This window comes from Crassostrea angulata, chromosome 9 (genome assembly GCF_025612915.1).
Source record: "Crassostrea angulata isolate pt1a10 chromosome 9, ASM2561291v2, whole genome shotgun sequence".
In the NCBI taxonomy this organism is placed as follows: domain Eukaryota; kingdom Metazoa; phylum Mollusca; class Bivalvia; order Ostreida; family Ostreidae; genus Magallana; species Magallana angulata.
In genome coordinates this window covers 13477026-13500256 of record NC_069119.1, presented here as the reverse complement: position 1 = coordinate 13500256, position 23231 = coordinate 13477026, and the positions used below count along the sequence as shown (strand labels likewise).

Here is a 23231-nt window from a genome sequence, read left to right as displayed (position 1 = left end):
TCATGCAAAAATCCTTTTTTGAGAGCATATATAATTTCTACTAACCCCTATTTGGCTCAGACTTCACATAAGCAGAGCTTTTGAGTAAAGGGTGAAAGGGTGTGTAGTGACCTTGAACCTATTTTCAGTGAAAAGAAACTGTGAAGGTCATACCAGAATTATATTTTTAAAAATCCTTGTCCGGAGTATATCTTCTCTCCCTTTGCTCCATTCAGCCTCATACTTCACCCACATGATGCCTTTGTTCAAAATATATGCAATGACCTCGAATGATATTTGTAGATGAAGAGTCAAGGTCATATCAGATCACACAAAAATCCATATTTTAAGAGCATAGATATACTCTCCTTTTAGCCCCTATTTGGCTAATATTTTACCTTTACAGAGTTTATTGGTTAATGGCGTGCAGTGACCTTGAACCAAGTCTGTCAATGTGAAGGTCATAGCAGATCTTTTTAAAATTAGTTTTAAATAGTAGATTATTTTCCAAATATGCTTAGTCTTGGTCAGATTGAACAAAAATGCATGTATGTTAGGGGGAATGAAATTGAATTAAAAGTTCTATGCCAGCTGGAAAAATTTCAAGTTATAGGTCAAGGTCAAAGCAGAATTCTCTGAAATAACATAAGCGGGGCCCTTTGAAATGTTCACCATTTCAATGTTGTCTGGTTCATAGTAATTTTACATAGAAAATATTCACAGAAGTACAGTAAAGTAAACTTTACATCGATAAGTTTCTGACAATTAATGACGCAACGAGCACACAGTACGAAAGGTCAACCTTTTGAAAAGCAGTGAAGAGGAAGAGTTGCTAAGAATTATGTTTTAAACAAAATTGATTTTTTACATAAATTTTAATTTTGCATTCTGGGTTAAGAAAAAAGATGTTAGTTCAAGGTAAAGTAAACTTGTACCTAAAATGAAGTCAAATGTGTTAAGTCGTACTTAAACACATTGTTTTTTTTTTGTTAAGTCGTTCTTGAAATGGTTAAGGGTTTTTGGTTAAGTCGTACTTAAAAACATTCGGATCATGTTAAGTTGTACCAAGAATCATTCCATTTTTTTTTTATCTTTTTGTTCTTAGGTTTCTTTGTTACTAGATTAAGATATCTGCTTCTTAGATATACTTCTAGCGTTGCTTTCGACATTAGCGGAAAACCCACTCGTTGCTTTGCAACGAGCTTTGCTCTAGTTCTTTTTATTTTTTTTTTCTTTTTCTTCCTAGACCCGAACTTTGAGGCTTCATTTCGTGCTCATTTCTGGACGGTTTTTGCTCAAATTTTCATGGCTAATGGAATTTACAAAACACTATCTTCATCAATTCATAAAAGTTAGAATTCCCTTTCCGTTAACGAGTTATTTCCCTTTTAAAATTTTTAAGAGGCTTTGGTTTCCAGACAAAGGCTCCGAGACTATGATAGCAGGGAATGGGAATCCAACGAATTTGAATAACAAAAACATTGAAGTTGTATACATCAGTTTTTGTTTTTGGATTACGTTCCTTATTTAGGAAAAGGTAGGGGGTCAAAAAACAGGATTCCAAAAAGTGCAAAAATTTAGACATATTTTCCTTTATATCTTTTTAACGAAAAATATTTTGTTAAGACATGTAGAATAAAAGTTGTGCAGAATATCAAGGGCTTTCATTTGACACCAATAAAAAATGGTTGGCCCCTTAAATTAAGGGGCAATGGCCCCTAAACGTTGTTGCTTAATTAAAAAACGGTTAGGATTTTGATATGGATGTCGCTGGAAAAGTTGTTTGTTGGGATCTCATAAAGGTCGTAACAATATTATTTTGTAAGTGATTTGTGTAGTATGAGTGTGAAAAGCTTTACATGTTAGCATGTACCTGTTTTCATTTGACAAGTTAACGAAAGTCTTTGTGCGTACAACTGGCATAAAGTTGCCGCAGAAAGTATGCTGGTTTATACAGGAGGCATTAATTTATAAGATTTTTTTTTGTTGTTGGAGTACATGCTTTTTTTTTAGGAGTTTAAGTCGTTGTTGTTAAGTTCTTATAGTGCACAATCATTAAAAACGGCAATTAGAAAACAAAACATTCTTTTTCTTTTCTAGTTAACCACAAAATATGGAATTAAAAAACTCTATGCATTACATTTTATTTATTAACTCCATGCATTTAAAATCTACCTTGAATCAGAGCTCTGTGTGTGTACCATCACGTAAGCTCTCCCTCGCCCGCGGCCGAGAAAATCGGTCACCATGCTCGCGGGGTTTGTTCCCGTTTTGCACACATTTGAAAATTAGGTATCGAAAAAATGTGTGCGAAACGGGAATTTGACCAGGTGAGATAATTGCTTAATTGCTATAGTCTATATCACAGTTCCATTAAGGGCAATTGACAATGAAATAAATAAAACATATCTACTCGCCTGCCTTTAGGAAGTACATTTACATGCTACAAGTTTGAAGAAAAAATATCATATATTAGTATTTATTTATTGCTTTTGCTTACATAAATGGAGGAAATGTGTCTAGTGAAAACGCTGCTAATTATTTTTCATTTATGCTGTGGCTTGAATAATCGAAGAGAATACTATTAAACAAATTAATGAATGACGATATGATGATAAATAGGCAATTTTATATGCTTCAAAAACTGAAAATATTTTTTTACAAAACCTATCAAATGTAGACCCAATTCATACATTTTCAACCTTCTTCAGTTTGAGGTATATCGAATCAATATTTAAATTATTATTTTTGTCGGAATTTATTGAGCTGCTGATTTGAAAATCCAGAAAAGTGACCCGCAATATACTAAAGCGGTGATGTCGATCATAAGATCTACTGTCAAGGCTGCTACTTCGAAGATTGAAATATTTTGTGTTAAAGGTCTGTTTCTTTTCATGATGATCTTTCTGTCGATACCAAACAACCAATTATAAACATGCGATTTACATATTTTGCATCTACAATGTAAGTTGTAAAAAGAGACACCCATATGACTGTCCGTGTAGTTTTCCCCTTTATCATATAATTATCCATTGAATCAGCTTCCAATTGGCCCGGGACCAGCAATTTTTCCTCAATTCATCGAGTTTAATATTTAAAGTAAATGGGCAAAAATGTAAGTCAAATCATCTAATCCTTATTTTTCTTATCAGTGAGCGGAAATTAAGACTAAAAATATTAATTTGATCTTTATTTTATCATATGAAAAAAATTGTGATAGTTATAAGTCTAAAACACAACAAAATATCTATATTCTTCTTGTTTCATGGCGCTGATGAATGAATGATAAAACACAAGTAAAAATCCAGGTAAAATATTTGACTGAAAGCAGACTATAATTGCTATCACAACACAATTCACACCTATTGTTCTATACCCAATTATCAAATGTGTGCAAAACGGGAACACACCGCTCGCGGCTGTAGCGGTCAGCGGTTTTCTAATACACGAGAGCTGTGTCTCTCATTTACATGTATGAGTTTATTTAGCCGCGAACTCGATAATTGGTTTAGTTTTTATTACACATAATTTTTTTATTGATTAAACGATTGGGTGTCAATTAAGAAATCGTTCAGTTAAGTAATAAAAGCAATGTCATTCTCAATCTAAAGCAATAATAGACACAGATCAATTGTGGGTTTTAAGTTTAAAATAAATAACTTCTCTTTGATAGAGTATGGTCATTATACTGCAAACTTTTCAAATCTTCCTGGGTTCTGAACTGTGCCTGTCTTTGCGTTGTACATGTACCTTTACGTAATATATCCTAATATCCTTACGTAATATATAATAACGGCCGATGAGATCAGCCACCGCTGCACTACCTAGCGGTAATTAAGCGGTTATTTAATACACAAGATTCTCACACCGCGACGCACCCTTACATGCATATGTACGTGTTTGAGTTAATATTGCCGTAAAAACAGGAACTGTTTTAATTTAATCCTATAAAAGTTTGTCCATCTTGTATTTATTCAATTGAACATTTGAGTGTAAATGAATATTAATGAGCGATATTACTTCAAATCGTAAACATCGTACATGTAAGACATGAATTAATGGTTAGCTTGTTTATGTAAAATATTTTAGAAACTGCACAAATAATGTTTTAAATCACCCCCCCCCCCCCCCACACACACACAAATAGTAAACCTTTAAATGATAATCATCCCTCGCACATGGCTGGGGAGAACCGGCGCGAGTGGACAAGTAATCCGGGGTCGGTTCGTGTTCTTCTACATGTACCTTATCGCGCGTTCATGTTTCATATTTTGCACGGACACAACTATATTTGATTATGTTTTCAACTATTATATTCGTTTAAGATGAAAATATAATTTCATTAAACTTGTACAGTTGATTAAGCATTGATTTATAGATAGCATACAAGGTAGTTTAAAAATCAAATTATAATCAGAGTTCCATGTAACATGTTTGCAGTAGGTGCTAGCACGATAAAAAAATGTCCTGAATTGAGGCATTCGATGATTTAAAAAAAAAATTCACATGAATTTTAAACAACTTTAGATTAGATTCTATCGGTCACATATTAATCACTTCTGTAGTTTTTCTACATGGTCGTTCGTTTCTTTGTAGAAGCGAACTCAATGCTGCCCCCTCCCGCCCCGCTGACAGGAGCTCGCGCTGGACTTTTTTAATTGTCAAAACGATATCAAGATCTATCGCAAATCATTTTTGGTGGCTTCTTCTCATGTGTAACATTTTGTTTCACTTTCCCACCCGTTTGTTAATTCTGTCAGTCTGTGTAAATTCAATCGCCACATGCGACCGAGAATCTTGTGTCGCTTCAGCGCAGACAGCTCGGAACGGTTTGTTCCCGTTTTGCACACATTTGAAAATTAGGTATAGAAAAAAAGTGTGCGAAACGGGAATTTGACCAGGTGAGATAATTGCTTAATTGCTATAGTCTATATCACAGTTCCTGTGAGTGCTATATAAAATAAATAAAACATATATACTCCCAATTGATATTCACATTTATTTTATGTTATAATATAAATTGCATAAAATCACATTTACATAACAATTGACATGTATGTTCTTGAATTTAATTTCAAACATCAATCTGGTCATGAACAATTTAATTAATTTATTTAAACAAGAAAGATTATTGCAAAAATGTTGGATATGTAATGCTTTTGTTTAATTTGCTGTCTATAGGAAGTAAATGTGCATGTTACAAGTTTGAAACTTGTAAAATGTACTTTAATATTCAATTATTGCTGACATAGGTGAAGTAAATGTGTCTAATGAAAACGCTGCTAAATATTTTTTCATTAATGCTGTGGCTTGAATAATCATAAAAGATAGACAAACTGTATGATGATATGACGATAAATCGGCAATTTTATTTGCTTCAAAAACTGTAAATATATTTTCACAAAACCTATCAAATGTAGACCTAATTCATGCATGTTAAACCCTCTTCAGATTGAAATGTATCGAATCAATATTAAGATTATTATTTTTGTCGGAAATTTTTGTGCTTCATGTATTAAGCTACTGATTTAAAAAATCATAAAGTGACCCGCAATATATACCAAAGTGGCGATGTCATAAGAACTACTGTCAAAGCCGCTACTTCTAAAATATTTTGTGATAAAGATCTGTTTCCTTTCATATTATTCTTTCTGTTGATTCTGTTGATGCGTTTTACATATTTTGCAAACAAGTTGTAAAAAGAGACACGGAGTATTCCATCATCTTCACAACGGGAAATTTAAGACTAAAAATATCATTATCTTTATTTTATCAAATGAAAAAAAATGGTGATTGTAATTAGTTATTAGACCGAAAACACAAAATATCTATATTCTTCTTGTTTCATCGTAAAGGTGCTGAAAAAAACACAGGTAAAATTCCAGGTAAAATCTTTGACTGAAAGCAGACTATAATTGCTATCACAACACAATTCACACCTATTGTTCTATACCCAATTATCAAATGTGTGCAAAACGGGAACACACCTATTGTTCTATACCCAATAATTAAATGTGTGCAAAACGGGAACACACCCTCGGAACATATATAGCCCCAGGTCATCAATTGTTATATAATTGAGTAACTGTTGGAATGGTGCTTTTACATGAAATAATAAATAATAAAATCACCCAGAAAAAAAGTTACCGTAACTCAATAGTCAATACCAAAAATAAAATCCGTATGATTGCTAACTGAAATCGGTTTTTCAGTATTCGGCGGGATTTGATTTTTCTGCTAACATTAGTATTTTTATTGGTTTCAGAGATTTAAGGAATGAATTCAATATTTATTTGTTTTATACGATATAAAATAAAATAAAGGGCAGTTTACGCTTTATAAACCGCGAAGCGGTTTATAAAATAGCGTAAACAGTTTCAAACTATTTTATATCATATAAAACTAATAAATATTGAATTTATTGCTTATAATTTAATTTGTTTACTCTTCGTTGTAGATTAAACGGTCATTTGACCTTTAAAATGACGTGAAATTGTACAAAATTTAAACGTAACATCAGGCGTATTGATACGTGTTTGACGTTAGTCTTACTATGACGTAGGCAACATTCTTTATACGATATAAAATAATTTTTTAGCCAATCAGAAAGCGCGTTACAATGTACAACCAGAATTAAATTATTACGATGTAAAAACACAAACAGTAAATACACCTGATATTGTTTATATTGATAATGTTGAAAAATATTTAAAATTAAATTAGTCACATTCGTAAGATAAAAATGTTCTACGAACAACCGATTATTTTTAATAATTCGCGCGTAAATAAGTAAGTTATATATATATATATATATATATATATATATATATATATATATATATATATATATATATATATATATATATATATATATATATATATATATATACATGAACCCAGAAAAAATTCAAATGATTACACAAAAAAGAAAGTTGTAATTAGTATTTCGGAATTTTTTTCTGAAAGTAATTTCACATTGTATTGAAAAGAACAAGAAATATAAATGATTTAAATTTTTGACTCAATATTCGTATATATTACCGGCGCTTCGTACATGTGTAACGGCGTACAGTGTATAGATTATTATAATCTGTTCGAATTAAGTACCATGCGTAAAGATTCCAATAATAATTACTAGTAATTGCATGACTGTGTACATTGTAGACAAATCCCTGTGTGTTAATTACTTCTAAGACTTTTTGTTTTCCATTAACAGTGGTTTGAATAATTTTCAGATAATTAATAAAAATTTTGTCATTTGAATTGTATACTTCATCAAATACTGATTCCGATTACCTTGAAGTCATTAATTTTCCATTGGCTGTTGACAAAAAAAGAGACGCTTCCAATGAAAACAAATACACAGAGGTTGATTGACAGGTTCTGCCAGGTGCAGGAGACACCCGATGTCCGAGGTTATGTGTGCTGCTTGTACAAAGTCGAATGGTCTCAGTAAGAGTTATCGATGTAAATAAATAAAAAAATAAAAATGCTTATCAAAACATGATCGTTTAAGTTACAGCGAAGTACATTGAAGCGTTTAATAGGGGTTTACTCAAGAAAAGTTTCTACCTAATGTTTTCACTGACCTTTGTCCAACCAGATCGTAGCTGGGCGGATTTAAGACATTGCCGCTCGTGACTTGAATGAGAGAAAGAAGAGAGAGAGAGAGAGAGAGAGAGAGAGAGAGAGAGAGTTGAGTAAATTATAAGTGGTGCCGATAAAGGAATAATCATTAGTTATAAACTTGCAAACAAATTAATTAAGATCTGTGTATAAAAATTACATGTATATCCTATATTGTATAACTTTAAAGATTTTTAAAGAACGATTGTGAAAATTTCTTTGGCCGCGCGCCGTCGACAACATGCACATGGATAAGAATGACGTAGCTTATATTCAACTAAATTTCCTAGCATGGAGTCCGAGAATACGGACATTAAATATTTTAAAATGCGAACGAATAATCACTTATGAACATGATGAATTTAGATGTAGTGTAAAGAAAAGGCAACGAAGGCGGATGCTTAGTGGAAAAGTAAAACGTCTAAGGTAAAGAATGTTTCACACTGAGTAACCATGGAGAAAGTTTTTATACAAAGTAAATTTACAACCTATGTTTAATTCCAGGAAGATTCGGCAAACTTTGATTTAATTATTAACGGTAACACTTGTAATAAAAACAGTTTCTTAAATATTCGTACAGTCTTCGATATTTGACATTACCTTATCCTATTACTGATCTATATATAGACATCGTTGTTCCCTGGTTAAAGAATTTCAAAACACTTCAAAGTTTCATAAATTTATAAGATAAACTATGTCCCGAGTTTTTTTTTTCCACCACTTTTTGCTTGATATATCAATAATAGTAAATACCTTTGTGCTCAAACTACGTTCATCCACTTATATGAAAATGTCCAGATTATATGTGTTGAAACGCCCCCTCTACCGCTTCAGGTTTCAATACACATCCCAATATTGAAAGTCTACGGGGATTTTGCATTGCATCAGCCATTAATAAGCCCGGATGATAACGTTTAAAAATTGCGCGAGGTATCCCGAGTACTTCCGAATGGAGAAAAGATGTAAACATTTCCCATTATAAATCTCCGTAAGAAAATTGTTTTCGTTCCTGTGAAATTTTATGAGTGAAAATTGTTCAATGAAGATATCTTGGATACTGTGAAATCATTAAATTTCGTGGGGGCCAATTTTCGTGGATGGCTTAAATTTTACAGATTCGTGGGGACGTAATATCGTTTATTCTCATATATCTACAAAAGGAAACATGACTTTATTACCCTAATTAACAATTCGTGGAGGATGTTATTTCGTGGATGAGAGGTAACCACGAATTCCACGAAAATTGAGCCACCATGAAATCTAATGATTCCACAGTATATTCCCTTTCATCAATTGAAAGTGAATTGAAGTGTCAGTGAGTTCTGAATGAATTCTGATGAATATTTCACGCGGTTCTCGCACGCTTTGCCCGAAACGATTTACACGCTTTGCCCGAAACGCTAAACGGTTTACACGAAACGCTTCACAATCACACGAAACGCTAAACGGTTTACACGAAATGTTTCTCGCACGTAAGTCGCACGTTTTTTGGTGTAGTAGTACGTTGCAGGGTCTGTAAATTTTGTCATCACGCAACAATTCTAAACTTGCACATAGTTTTTCAAAAATTTAGAAATATTTTTAAATAAAAAAGTTATCTTAGAGAAAAGGTAACGTGTTTTGTAGGCGGGTTCGGTTTTTAAATCAAAGTACTGATGTACTGACGAGAGTTGATTTTATCGAATATTATTTATTTTAAAATCAACGATATGCTAGTTTGCTTGGCAAGTAGTTTATAATCTGCATTTGAATTATGCACATTTTTATAATATGAATTCTCTGACTTTTCCGACTAGAATTTCGAGAAAACCTCTAATGAATCATGTTGTGTAATGTTTTAAAATAGAATTGATTTCATCAAACTATGTTTTGGTATTCCAAATATTTCAAAAATTGTATGGATCCAACCAATAATGAACTCTAGTCTCGTTCAACCAGATGCTTGGCTGTCTCCGTTAATCTCCGACAAGTAAGAGATACCAGGTCACGTGATAGCTTGATGATGCGACCTCTAAATATAGACTGACTCTCTACTTGCCGGAAATGTAAGGAGACAGCCGATGGTTGAACGAGACTATATATTGAACTCTGGCGTAGGAATACACACGACTAAAAAAACTTCAATTTGTTCGTACCATTTAAAATCTGACTATATCCAAGGTATTTATAAAAAAGTTTCCTTTAAAAAAATGCTTCATTATTTTCAAGAACTAAGTCTTGTCAGCGGCGATGATTTGTGCTTAGGTGCAAACACAGTTTCAGTTTCGGTATGCTATAGTAACTGCATAGGAGAGTTGATTAAAATCAACTCCCAAAAAACACAATTCCTCACATGAATCATGAGTACATGTAACAATGCTTGCTACCCTCTGAAAATTTAACTCGCCATTAAACATCTCATTTTTTAAAGAATGTTTGAAACGATTACATAAACTGTGTTCGACAGATAGTTTTCCTAAAACATTTTCTTTCTTTCTTTTTCAATACACGTTTTATATACAGGCTTTCAATCACAACACATTTTTATAACAAAAGCAGAACTGAAAGTTAAGTCATTATAAATTATTGACACCATATCACATACATTTTCAACTCGCAGCAACGACGGAAGACCTACTCGTGGCTTTGCCACGAGCTCTGTTCTAGTTCATTATATACTCGTGTGGGATAGTGAAATTCCACTTCGGGGCCAAGATTCACGGTCTAGGACTCGGGAAAGCCTCGTCCTAGACCGTGAATCTTGTCCCCTCTGTGAAATTTCATTATCCTACACTCGTAATAATGAATGATTCTATTAATATCGTATGAGAACTGTTCTATTTCTAGCATTATTTTAGCAATATACATGTATGAACATTTTTTCTGATGTTCCTTGTCAACCTTGGATGACTAAATTTATTGTTGCTTGAGTTACAACCCGTATTTTATCGAACGAAATACCGAATTCGGAAAATTGTTTGCTTCTTGAATTTAGGCAAATGTGCAACACGTTTTGCATTAAAAATGCACAGCATATCACTGGCGACGAAAACAAATTGAAAGTGTGTGTGTGTGGGGGGGGGGGGTGTGGAGTATACCTTTAGTCCCTATAAAAAAAAATTTACTTACCAAATTTTCTTTTTTTTCAAAATTAACGGAATTCCTAATCTGGGAGGGGGGGGGGGAGCTAATATGCCTTTGACTCCAACTTCTCAATCTTTCAAACGTACATTACGAAACAATTATGTTTCCTGCGAAAAAAAATGGGGGCTGAACCCTCTATTCTGCTATGTGCCTAATGGTTATATCCAACTTAGAAAAAAAGTGTGGGGGGGGGGGGGGGGGGGCTTAGCTTCCCCTAGCCCCCCCCCCCACCGGTTCCGACGCCTATGCATATGTAGCAAAATGACAGTTAATCAAAGCAATATTGTTATAAGGAAAATGTTTTGTTAAAATATTGTCATTCGTTCGGATAATTTTTCCATTACATTATAAATAATATTGATAATGCATACTTTGTAAAAACGCGGGGTCTATTGCAACTGTTGTCGCCCGATTATGTATTCATATTGATTTCGGACCAATAACAATCATAACAGCATGCATATTTGAACAAACAAGTTCAAGTTCATTTATTTCACTCATAACATATAATGTTACATGAGGTGCAGAAAAATTATAAACAAATGTATAAGAAAAGCAGGATTTACAAAAAAAGAAACAGAATAAACTATGAATTTGTTATAGCTGTTAGGTAGGATGACCGACAAATTCAAATATTTTTCTGATTAAAGTACACATTTTCATAAGTATTACATGATTTGAAGATGGCATAAGTGTTCTAAATTTCAAGATGTTTGGGTTTTTAAGATAATAATTACTAAACAATTTTTTTTCTTACATGTGACAGTGCACTACATTCTAAAATATAATGAAATTCATCGCCCATTGCAATTTGATTGGCTTCACATAAGCAGCACTTGCGGTCTTCAGGTGGAGTTTTGTTCCACCTTCCAATTTCTATGGGGAGATGATGGTTTGTAGTTCTATATTTAACAAACAAGTTTCTTAATTTTCGTGGTAGTATTAATAAATAGTCTTCACAACAAAAATTATATTTAAAAATACGATATATAGCACCTTTTGACGAGCTATCTAATTCACTATTCCATTTTTGGACAAACTGATCTTTAAGATTTTGTTTGACAATATTTTCTAACCATTTCATGTTCACAGGATTTTGCTGGTGCCATACAAAGGATTAGCCACAGCTATCGAGAATATTTTTAAAGCGCTAAGCATAGCTCAGCGCTTTATTGTCGTTAGACTTCTATTTCCGGTGCAAGGAATAACTACCCTCTATGAGCAGAAATATACATCATTTAAACTGGTAAGAGGTATAGGGAACCAGTTATCTGGGTGACGGAAATGGCCGAGTAGATACGATTGGTTTGCGGGGCTTACGTACATCAGCACGGGATGCTACGCAGTGATGAAAAAATATAGTGCGCATTCAGAAGCTAAAATATAAAAAATAAAATCGATTCTTTGCAAGAAAATGTCAAAAACTGTGATAAATTACTGTTCAAAAGGTATAATTTGTGATTTTAACACATCTTTTTTCAGGCAAGTATCCATATACAAGTCGTGTTCAGCTTTAATTCACATCATCTTCAGAAAGTAACATATATTTAAAGAAATCTGGCCTTAGATACTTTTAATTGATATTCATTAAACATAAACCAAAATTTCAATAAGGCTCACTCCCGCCTACGCTTGCACACAGTAAATTTTCTTAGAACCAAGCTAGGTTAGCCCTTTTCAGTACTTTCAGTACTTTGATTAATACAAACTAGCAACTTATTATTGATTTCACCTCTAATGTAACAATTGTAAAGATACATAGACATAGTTTTACATAACTTATTCTCCTGGCATAACATCATCTTTATCCAAAATCCAATCATTCTCGTATAAATTGTTATATATATGGAAAACGACCTGTCTCCCCATAAACCATAACACTGCGGGTACTACTTTTCAAGTTAAGTATGTGTTTAAGAAACCTTACATGTACACGCTCGATAACATCAATATTTTCGTAACCCCATTTTTCACAAGAGTATAGTAAAACTGGTAAAACAACCTTGTCAAATAAATCTAATTGAATATCAAAGGGCATTTAAAAATATCTTATTTTTCTAATAAAACCATACATAGCTTTCTGGGATTGAGTGCACAAGTGTTTCTTGGCTTTACAAAAAGAGCCAGATCGGGAAAATAATATTCCTAGGTAGTTATACTCTTTAACTACTTCTAATTTATCATTATTGTACATAAATGAGCACTTAGGAGCAGGTCCTTTGGAGAATATCATAACTTTGGTTTTCTTCACATTAACTGTAAGTTTCCAGTATTTACAATATATACAACATTCGTCAAGCGCATGTTGTAAATCTTAAGCCGACTCTGTTAGCATGACAGTGTCATCAGCAAAAAATAAAATAAAAAGTTTACTGTAAGCAAGCAACTCTTCTTCTAAATCATTTGTGATACTACTTAACCCATTGACATTTCTCTCATTCATAAAGTTTTCTAAATCGTTGATATACATGGAAAATAAAAAAAAGTGATAAATTTTCTCCTTGACGTACGCCAAGGTTACAAAAGAAAAAAGGTGAAGTTTCGTAATTCAAATTTACTTTTGACTTGATACCGTTATACATGTTTTTTTAAGAATGTAAGGCATTTGCCAGTTATACCACTTTTATGAATTTTAAACCATAAACCCTCACGCCACACAGTGTCAAATGCTTGCTTAAAATCAATAAAAGCACATAACAGTTTCTTTTTACAATGCATTAAAGTATGTGACAAAAAGTGCAATAATATAATGTTACAAGTTGCTGTCCTTTAAAAAAGGGACTACAATACGTGGACCATTTGCATGTGTTTCCAACGAAAACGTGAAAGCTTTAAGATTATCAGAGATTCCACCGACTCTAGCCCTCTGCTTTTAACCACTAAATTTGTACGTTGTATTACGTATACATGTACATGTATGTATAGCCCTGACTTTTTATCCCAGAATTTAAAGGATTCATACTTCTAAAATAATTATGATTTATCTATGAATGAAGTTGGCATGTATAGTATCAGGCATTCGGTTAATTCTACTATTTGCGCACACATTACGATTCGCACTACTTTGTTAACTGTGCAGTGACAGCTTTGTGTAAATTAAAAATTTCATATTTTGATGCATTTTGCTTCAGATTTAAACTTTTATACAGTGACATAATTATTCAATCATACTTAAATGCTTAAAAGAAATTTAATCGGAAAGTTCTCTAGCCTCGCCTACTATAAAAGTAAAGTTAAGTTACATGTGTATTCGGAAAACAACAAAACATTGCAAATTATGCTATTTGATGCATATTGTAGTTTCGGCATAACATCAACTTATTTCATAATACTGATAGTTAATATCACATGCCAATCATTTCTTTAAAAGGAATGCTTTGTTTCTGTATTGTTTACCGACAACTTTACAATTACATCGCCTTTGCACTTATGTGTGCATATAGCACGGAATCCCGATCCCAATTCAGATAAACGTGTGCTAGCCTGGTTCCCTGAGCTACCCATTACGCACAGGAACCAGGCTAGCTCATGCGCAGGCTGAATTTTCCCCATAGCATCCGGTTTAACCTCGCTTATATATTTTCTGCGTGGACCTCAGGGTCCACGCAATCAAGAGTAAAATATCCTTTCCTAAATCCAGACTGACAACCACTAATTAAGTTTAAATCATAAGAATACATTTCAAATCGACTGCTCAAAACGCTTGTAAAAAGTTTTCCAAGACAGCTAAACAAAAGAAAAGGTCTGTAATTCTCCGGTTGTGTTGGGTCACCTTTATCTTTATACACTGGTTTAACTATACCAATTAACCATTCATCAGGTACTATTCCTGTATCGTAAATAATATTAAACAACATCACATATAGAGGTAAAAATATAACAAGAGTTGATACAATATGTTCATTCAATACTTGATCACAACCTGGAGATTTATTGTTTTTTAACTTTTTAACTGCGGTGAGGATTTCTTCTTCTGTAATAGTACTATCAAAAAACTCACAACTAGTTTCCTCACACTCAAAACTTGGTTGCTCAAACACAGGATTATAAACGGATCAAGGGGAAAGTCCAAGATGGCTGCATGATGAAGTCTGTCTCATATTCTTTAAAAATACATGTAGGATAATTGAATTTCATTCTTACATTTATTTACATCCTTTGTCAAAACGTTCAAGTTTATTCAGGTTTCATAACTATTCGTTGTCAGTATAACAAATTAAGCTTTTGGAGTATGTATAATAGCTAACCACAGCGCCCGAAAGAAAGTTGCATTTTATTAAGTAAGAAATGATGACCAACGTAATTACTTCCGAAATAATTACTTTATTACCATTTAAAAAGCGGGTTTAAATTGCTGCATTGTAAATTTTTTCCTGATTTTAGTTATTAGATAAATAACACTAAAGGCAATTATTTGAACATTATTTACTTTTCGATAGTCTCATGCATCATTCTTTAACTACTGATTGACGGACGATACACATGAATTAGCTTATGAATGTTTGATTTTACACAGTCTAATTTTAGTTTTCTGTTCTATTTGATAACAACTGAGTAGCTAACTTTTCACAAATCAATTTAATTACCAGTCCAGAGGTGTAAAACCCCCACTTTGTTCACCAGACTTGTGTACATTGTGTATACCTACCCCAGATACACGTGTCTGAAGCAGTAGTTTCGTTAGTTTACCTGTTTTCCTGTGTTATTGTCTCGGATCATTCGTTGTGAACGGATATTATGTAATCAAAGAAATGAGTAATGAACATAAATATGCCCATACAAGTGTTTATAGATATCGTATTAATCGGAAAAAAGGCGACAAGAATAGCAAATTTTAATATCCTTTAAAAAAAATCTGAGAGCAACAAAATTATTACGGATATAAATTTCTAAATCTACAATACTTCAAATAACTAGGTACGTCAAAATATCCAACCTATATAAATAATTTTGGCTGTAAAATGGAATTAATTTTGTATAGCTTTTTAAAAAATTTAACCTCCTGTTAACCTTGTAGCGTCACTTTCGCTGAAGCCTCGTTATAGCCTAATTCTATTTTCTCTTGATTATCTTTCTCAAAGCAGGTAAAAATAGCCACGTTGAATTTCACAAGTTAAGTTTCACATCAGCTGGGCTGCAGGTACCCGTAAAGTTTAATAGTAGATCAGATAATGGTTATAAATGGATTTAGCAGTAATATGCAATAAGTTAATCATAAAAAATGTATCAAAGTTTCATCATTCGTTAGATTACTACAAAAAGGGTTGATTACAGTCGCTTACATAGATTTATAGACTTTTTAAAATTTTTAACGTAAATGACAAAACGTACTGAAAGATTGGGTTTCTCCTCTACATTATCGGTCAAAATTAAAGATTACAAGAATGAAAGAACAAAAGAATAAAGAAACATTCTTTTATACATGCAATTATGGGGTGACCAAAGAAGGTCGTGTGTGATCAAATTCATTGAAGCCGGAAGTGCTTCGAAGTAATTTCTATTGATAGTGTATCTACTAATGAAATAAATCTGACTAGGCTGACAATTAATGATATTATTTTACTCTTAATGAACTACATAGCCTTCTATTAATGATACAACTTAAAAATATAAAGTATGGCGTCACATCGACATTTGTGTCATGATGTGAATTTAAATTTTCTGTCATCCGGTAAATTCAAAACGTTAAGGCATATTTTACAATTCATATTCAAATAATTCACAAAGACATTTTCTTTATCATTCTTGGTTTTCTTATTTTTTCTTCCCAAATAGTATGACTTTGTTGGGCCAACGTTGGCCCAATAAAACCAGTTACATTGGCCCAATGTTGGCAAATAATGTTGAGTTATGTCCAAGACACGATGTAGTATTGATATCGATGCTATCGACAATATTGTATCGATATCGATTTACTGATTTCAATTTAATATTACATAAATGCATATGTACACAACTACAGCTGTCCAACTTTTACGTCCATATGTAACGTCGATATCGTAAATATCAACGATATCGTATCGATATTGATTTTCTTTGTCTTCAACTGAATTTGTCCATATTCATGTCGATATTGACGATATCGTATCGATATTGAGTTGCATAAGAACACAACTAAAGCTGTTCATATTTAACGTCGATATCCTCGATATTGACAATATTGTATCGATATCGATTTGCATATGTACAGAACTCAATATCTCGATATTTAACGTCGATATCGACGATACCGTATCAAAATCTATTTTCCTTTGTTTACAACTTAAGTTGTCCCTATTTTATGTCGATATTGGATCGATATCGATTTGAATATAAATACAACTGCAACTCACCATATTTTTCACGTCTTAATGATATCGATTGACAAGTGTACACAACAAAAGATGTATCGATAACAATATGCTTTTGAACGTAATCAAGTACTTTGGAAAACTTTACCATGCTTATCTTTAGACTTTACTATCTAGAAGATTACATTTATATCATTTTACAATCCTTGAAACCCATCATTTAGACGTTCTTCTAATTGTTATTGATTAAATTGTATTACCGATTATTCCAAAAGAATTCATGAGAGTAAATATTGAGTTTAATATTGTCATTTTTAATAACATTTTTCAAAACTTCTTTTTATATAATTATATAAACATCGCTCTTGATCCTGGTATCGTCATTTTGTGGACGATATCCCCTATAAATAATTAGCCTTAAAACTTTTTATCGTCGATATCGATATCGTCATTTTATGTACGATATCGTCGATATCGACAATAAAAATGATTTTGCAACTTCATCAGTGTATGTCAATATCGATGTCGATATCGTCAATTTGTGTACGATATTGTCAATATCGACATCATAATTGGTTAAGCATTTTTTTAAAATCGATATCGATGTCGATATCGTGATTTTGTTGTCGATATCAACAACAAAGTTGGTCTTGGACATGTATGATAATGTTGGCCCAATGTAATTTTGCTAATCGGCCCAACATTGGCCCAACATGTTGGGCCGATATCGGCCCAATTTCACATTTGTCATCTTCTGATATTGGCCCAACAGTGGGCCAATGTACGTAACATATGACCAACACTTGCCCAACCGTGGGCCACGGTACGTAACATATGACCAACACTGGCCAAATGTTAGGACATGTTTGCCCAATGTTGGATCAATGTTGTTCCAATATAGGTACAACAATACAAATGCAACAATAAATTACAATTTAAATGATGGATTTATTTGAATCCAGAGTGCACAAGCCATGATAAAAAATAATCCTTTAAATTAAATAACGGCTGTTCGTTATTTAGCTAGCATATGTTCACAGGGTAAATCTATATCCACACTTTTTAAACTTAGTTCCTCCAAAATAGAATAAAGTAATAATTCACTCTCTTCTGTTTGTTTTGCTTCATTTATATCTACAACTGTTCATAGTCGTCCAGATAAAACAAAGGTTTTCAAAAACATTAAATTTCAAAGTCAGTGGAAAGTTCGTCAGACTTGAAGGGGGCAGCTTGAACATATTCCCTTAAAAATAAAAAAAATCAATATATGAAAGAAATATTTATTTAGACGGTAATGAAATTGGCTTAATAAATATCTGCAATTATTTGCGATAAATAATACTTACATTTCTGTTTTATTCGCTTGACTGTGGCTATACACTGAACAGACTGTTTAACTCTAGATCTGTCCTACAAAATGCTAAATAGGAGCAGGTTTGCCCATCCTAACAGATCAGATATCACAATAACCATGGAAACTGGCCAGTCTCGCGCTCCGAAAACTCTGTCTTAATTGCTTGGTCAGTGAATGTGCTATCTCTTATCTCTGAGTCAGGATTGGCAACTTAAATTCTACACTTTAAAACAATTATGCAGCTGAATATATTTGCAGAATATCTTCATTTAATTTTGGCTCTCACAAATTTAAGCTTCTTTAAAAAATAAATATTAAACTTGCATATTTTAACATGTTTCCTTTTTTTAAAGAGTATGTACATGTAACTATTGACAGTATATTTACCTTTTATTAATGATTCTATCTCTAAACATGGTTTAAAAAATAATAAAAACACGTGTATAAACATATTAACCACTGTTAAAAAGTTATGCGTATTTTAATAAATGTAATCGACCAACAATTGGGTCATTGTTGGGCTAATATCATGTCTCAACTAACATTGATGGTAAATTTACAACATTGACCCAATGTAAACCCAACGATTTGTTCCCAACTTAAATTGACTCTCAAGTTAATTGTGTTAAGTCTACATTGGCCCAATGTTGGCCCAACGTTGTGTTCCCAACTTACAATGACTCTCAAGTTAATTGTGTCAAGTGCACATTGACCCAATGTTGGCCAAACGTTGTGTTCCCAACTTACATTGACTCTCAAGTTAATTGTGTCAAGTGTACATTGACCCAATGTTGGCCCAACGTTGTGTTCCCAACTAACATTGACTCTCAAGTAAATTGTGTCAAGTGTACATTGGCCCAATGTTGGCCCAACGTTGCTTTCCCAACTAATATTGACACTCAAGTTAGATGTGTCATGTGTTCATTTGCCCAATGTTGGCCCAACATTGTTAAGCCAACGCCAACCTTACAACCTACAACTAATGTTGGCCCAACAAAGTCATGCTATCTGGGTTATTTTCTTAATTTTCCTTTAATAACAAGAAAGATTCTGCAAACAATTTTGACACTTATTTCGGCAATTTGATGGTCCTTTGATACATTAATATTAATCCTTTATAGACATTTACTGAGTATTGCCTAAATAGGTAATAACACATTACACTATTTACCCTCATGCAGATCAGTCTTCCTATTCGTATGACATCGTATGAAATAACTAAATAAAAATAAAAGCTTTCGAGCAAATTTTGTAATAAATGTGTTGTATCGTATGGCTAAAATACTAGTAATATGTTTTTCGATTCGATACCTGCTGGTCAGTATGAATTCGATATGTTTACACGCGCCAAACTGTTGCACATTCCAATGCGAGCTCACGATAATTTCAAACGGTCAACAATCTGAAAATGAAAATATGAACCCTTCACAACTGCAAGGTTGTATGTGTTTTAACATCTGGTTCAAGCCGGTGTAATGCTTGAGATTTACCAAAATGCCGAAACACCAAAATGGCCATTATTACACCATAAAGAGTGCATGCCTAGCACTGTATATAGATATTGATTATATATTAAGTGAAATATTAAAAAAAATCAGCCGTTTATGTAAGACGGGCATTTTCTTACACGGCCCGACCCTTTTAGAGCAAAGGCAGACCTGAGTGTTATCATTAATAACCATCCCACCTATTTTACGAGACGGACACCAGCCGACTGAGTCTAGCGAGTTTTATACTCACCAAGTGTTTTATTATATGATTTGATTTGAACATATTTTATTATGCAAATTTACATTTACATAAAAGGATTAGGCAGCAAGCAATGCCTATGTAAGCCTTCTCCATTAAAATTTATTATATCATTAACGAATAAGAACAGGCTAAATTAAAACCAGTCTAGAAGTACAAGTAAATCTAGATATGTGCCTGAATGTTCTGCTTCGTTTAATCGCAATGTTTAGTTTATGTTATACGTTTTAGTAGTTCTTATCCATCAAGCTGTCAAAATTGAGTAACTATAGTCATGGCACCGGTTTGTGTGCTAAAGGGGAATGAAGCAATGCAACCTATTCGTGACCTCTTATTCGTGGTGTTGTATGAATTTGGTGTTGTTTGAGCATTACCACTTTCGATGATTTTAGTACGTCTCACTTGACATCTAACATATTTACCAATAGAAATTAGCATTCCATATGTATTTTTAGAACATGGGAGGATATTAAGATGGGTACTGAGGAGGCATATTTTTGGTATTTTTTCTGTGCCAATTTACAAAATTTCGAATTTGAATTGGCCAGGGTAGGGGTAGCTCGGACCCCCTCACCCCTCTAGATTATTACATTACCATTACTTCATGAATTTGGGCATTAAATTACAATAACCACTTAATTTGCTTGAAGTAATGCATTAACATTACCATCACTTTGTGAAAAGGCAATAAGTTTTTCAAAGATAATTTAAAAGCTGATTTTTTTTTTGCAAACGTTTCATATATAAAACATGATTAAGCATATTATAGGTAAATGTTCACTATCACGTTCATTTTAAATTACTTATACAAGATTACTGTTGCACTTTATGATCATCAAAGTTTCATGTTTTGATTAGTTGTATTACATAAAATTTCTCTATCAAAAGTACAATAGTTGGTGGAATTTTAACCATTTAAAATCTACAATATCATAAATGGTTAATAGCTAGTTCCAAAATTTCTAGTAAAGGTAACACTTACGATTTTTTTAAAATTTAAACTTCGTGTGTGAAGAATTAGGTGAATATTAATGGAAGTGTGAATGATTTATTTGATAAGATATAAATATTTATTTATAAAATATATAAATGTTAATGAAATACGTCTTAAAAATTGATATTTATATATTTGATAATCATATATAATGATTATTAATGATGTTTTGTGATTTGAAATATCTTCAACACAATTTCGTCTGCTTTGATATTGTTGTTTTTTCTTGTATGTATGGAATCGTTTCAATGATGCATTCAAAGGTAAGTTTAGAGATTACAACAAACATTTATATGGGATACATGTATACAGTATATTCTTGCCTTAGCATAAAAATGTATTGAAATTGAATAGGCCCTACTGTACTATACAATATAGAAACAAAAAAATCACTGCATTTGTATAACAATGTGATTCATGAGTAATAATACCTCCATGGACGTCACAGCCTTTGCACCTTTAGATTTAGGCATCTTTTCCTCTTATTGTGTAAGCGTTTATAAAGAAAGAGCAGACAACGATGTCTTCATAGGAATTATTCTCGGTAAGGATGCATGGAAAATTACGACTAATACAGAAACATTGCGAAAGTAGGCGTTACGGCGGCAACGTGCGCGACGTACAAATACGTCATCAAACATAACACGTATAGACACGAACATATCTAAATAATAACTGACCCCGGCCGAAGTGGCAGCCAATTTTTCCAATGTTAATTACCCGTAAGTTTTTATTTTTTTTTATCATATAGTTAAACCGATTGACTTTGTGAACCTGTATTATTACAGACGTCTTGGGATTTTTACCTTCTAGTGAAAAATATCGTTTTAAACCTGGTGTATTAATAAACATTGATTTATTTAAGTAAATGCGCGGCAAAAATATCTTGGAACAGACTATAGAGAACAGAACGTTTAAGTATTCACCAGAGGAAAATATAGGATTCTAGCAGCAGTTTTTTTTTTGTATAAAACTAAGATATTTTTCCTTTTTTTGATATGCATTGTTTTGTTAAAATCCCTTAACTTTAACTTCATTCTGGTCTGTGATACGTAATATATTCATAGAAAACGGTGGGCCTTGTAGCTAAGAAGAAAAATGGGGCCCTGAACTCCCAACTCGTTCAATGCATGTAATTGCAAAATAATTGTTGAGTTGATTGGCTTTGTAAGTCGAGTGAATAAAAATTACACCATTAGTTGTAATTGTTAGGGGTTTAGTTTCTTTTTAGAAAGTTCAGTCATTGACTTTAAGAAGCAGGGTCATGATTTTGATCAAATTCTATTTCATAATATACAATGCTTTAGGAATGCATTTTAAGTGATCAAATGAAATTAGAGAGTCAGTCGTAGAGTTGTAAGCAAAATACAGGACTCACAATCCTTTGTCATGTAAACAAGTACTCCGTTTTTTGTTTTTTTACAAAGATTCAATATACCAGTAAAAAAGAATTCAAGTTGATTTGACGCTGTCACAAAGAATCCTATGATAAATGAATCCAATCTTTAATTCAATTTCTACTTATTGTTTAGAAAATCAAATTTCACAAATAAAAAAGACTGGAGTTGCGTCTGGTGCTCCGCCAGTTACTCCCCACTACCCAAAGGTATCGCTAATGCCCTAAGTACAGTTGTCTCCATATAATTTAGGCCTACGTAAGGAAGAGGGTCGCCATGGTCAGTTAATCATGGCGAGAAAACGGAACTTCTCGATCCCTGAATATAAACGCCGGAGAGCGATTCTTGTACTGAAAGAAATTAAAATTAACATTCATTAAAATTGGTTGTGTCATTTTGATATCCTTTAGAAGAAATCTGCATACAGATTTAGAAAAAAATATTCATTTTTTTTTAAATCTAAAACCAAATGGCATTTTTCTTTATAAAAGTATTATGTAATGCTTAATGAATCAAACAGTTCTACTCAAACGGATTTGAAGAAATGCTTTAAAAAATAACACAAATCAAACAAACAAATAACTTAAAATTAAATTTAAGAATATCCAAAAATTTATACGAGTGTTTCTACGTGTGAGAATATAATTCAATTCATTTCAAAATATAAATTTTCTTAATAAATCGTTTACTAATTCATAGAATAAACATTGGAAAAAGTT

At 32.6% G+C, this 23231-nt stretch overlaps 1 protein-coding gene across 3 annotated transcripts in view; it reads left to right on the top strand.

The window, feature by feature from the left end:
* Window positions 1-23231, top strand: part of LOC128163141 (uncharacterized) — a 63691-nt gene that overhangs the window by 30542 nt on the left and 9918 nt on the right. Inside the window, exon 1 of one of the 3 annotated variants that reach the window (XM_052826654.1) lies at window positions 21290-21378. The exons of the other annotated variants lie outside the window; for them this stretch is intronic. The gene's annotated coding sequence lies outside the window, so the exon portion shown is untranslated. Of the gene's footprint in view, window positions 1-21289; window positions 21379-23231 lie in introns of those variants that run through there. 3 annotated transcript variants of the gene reach the window in all.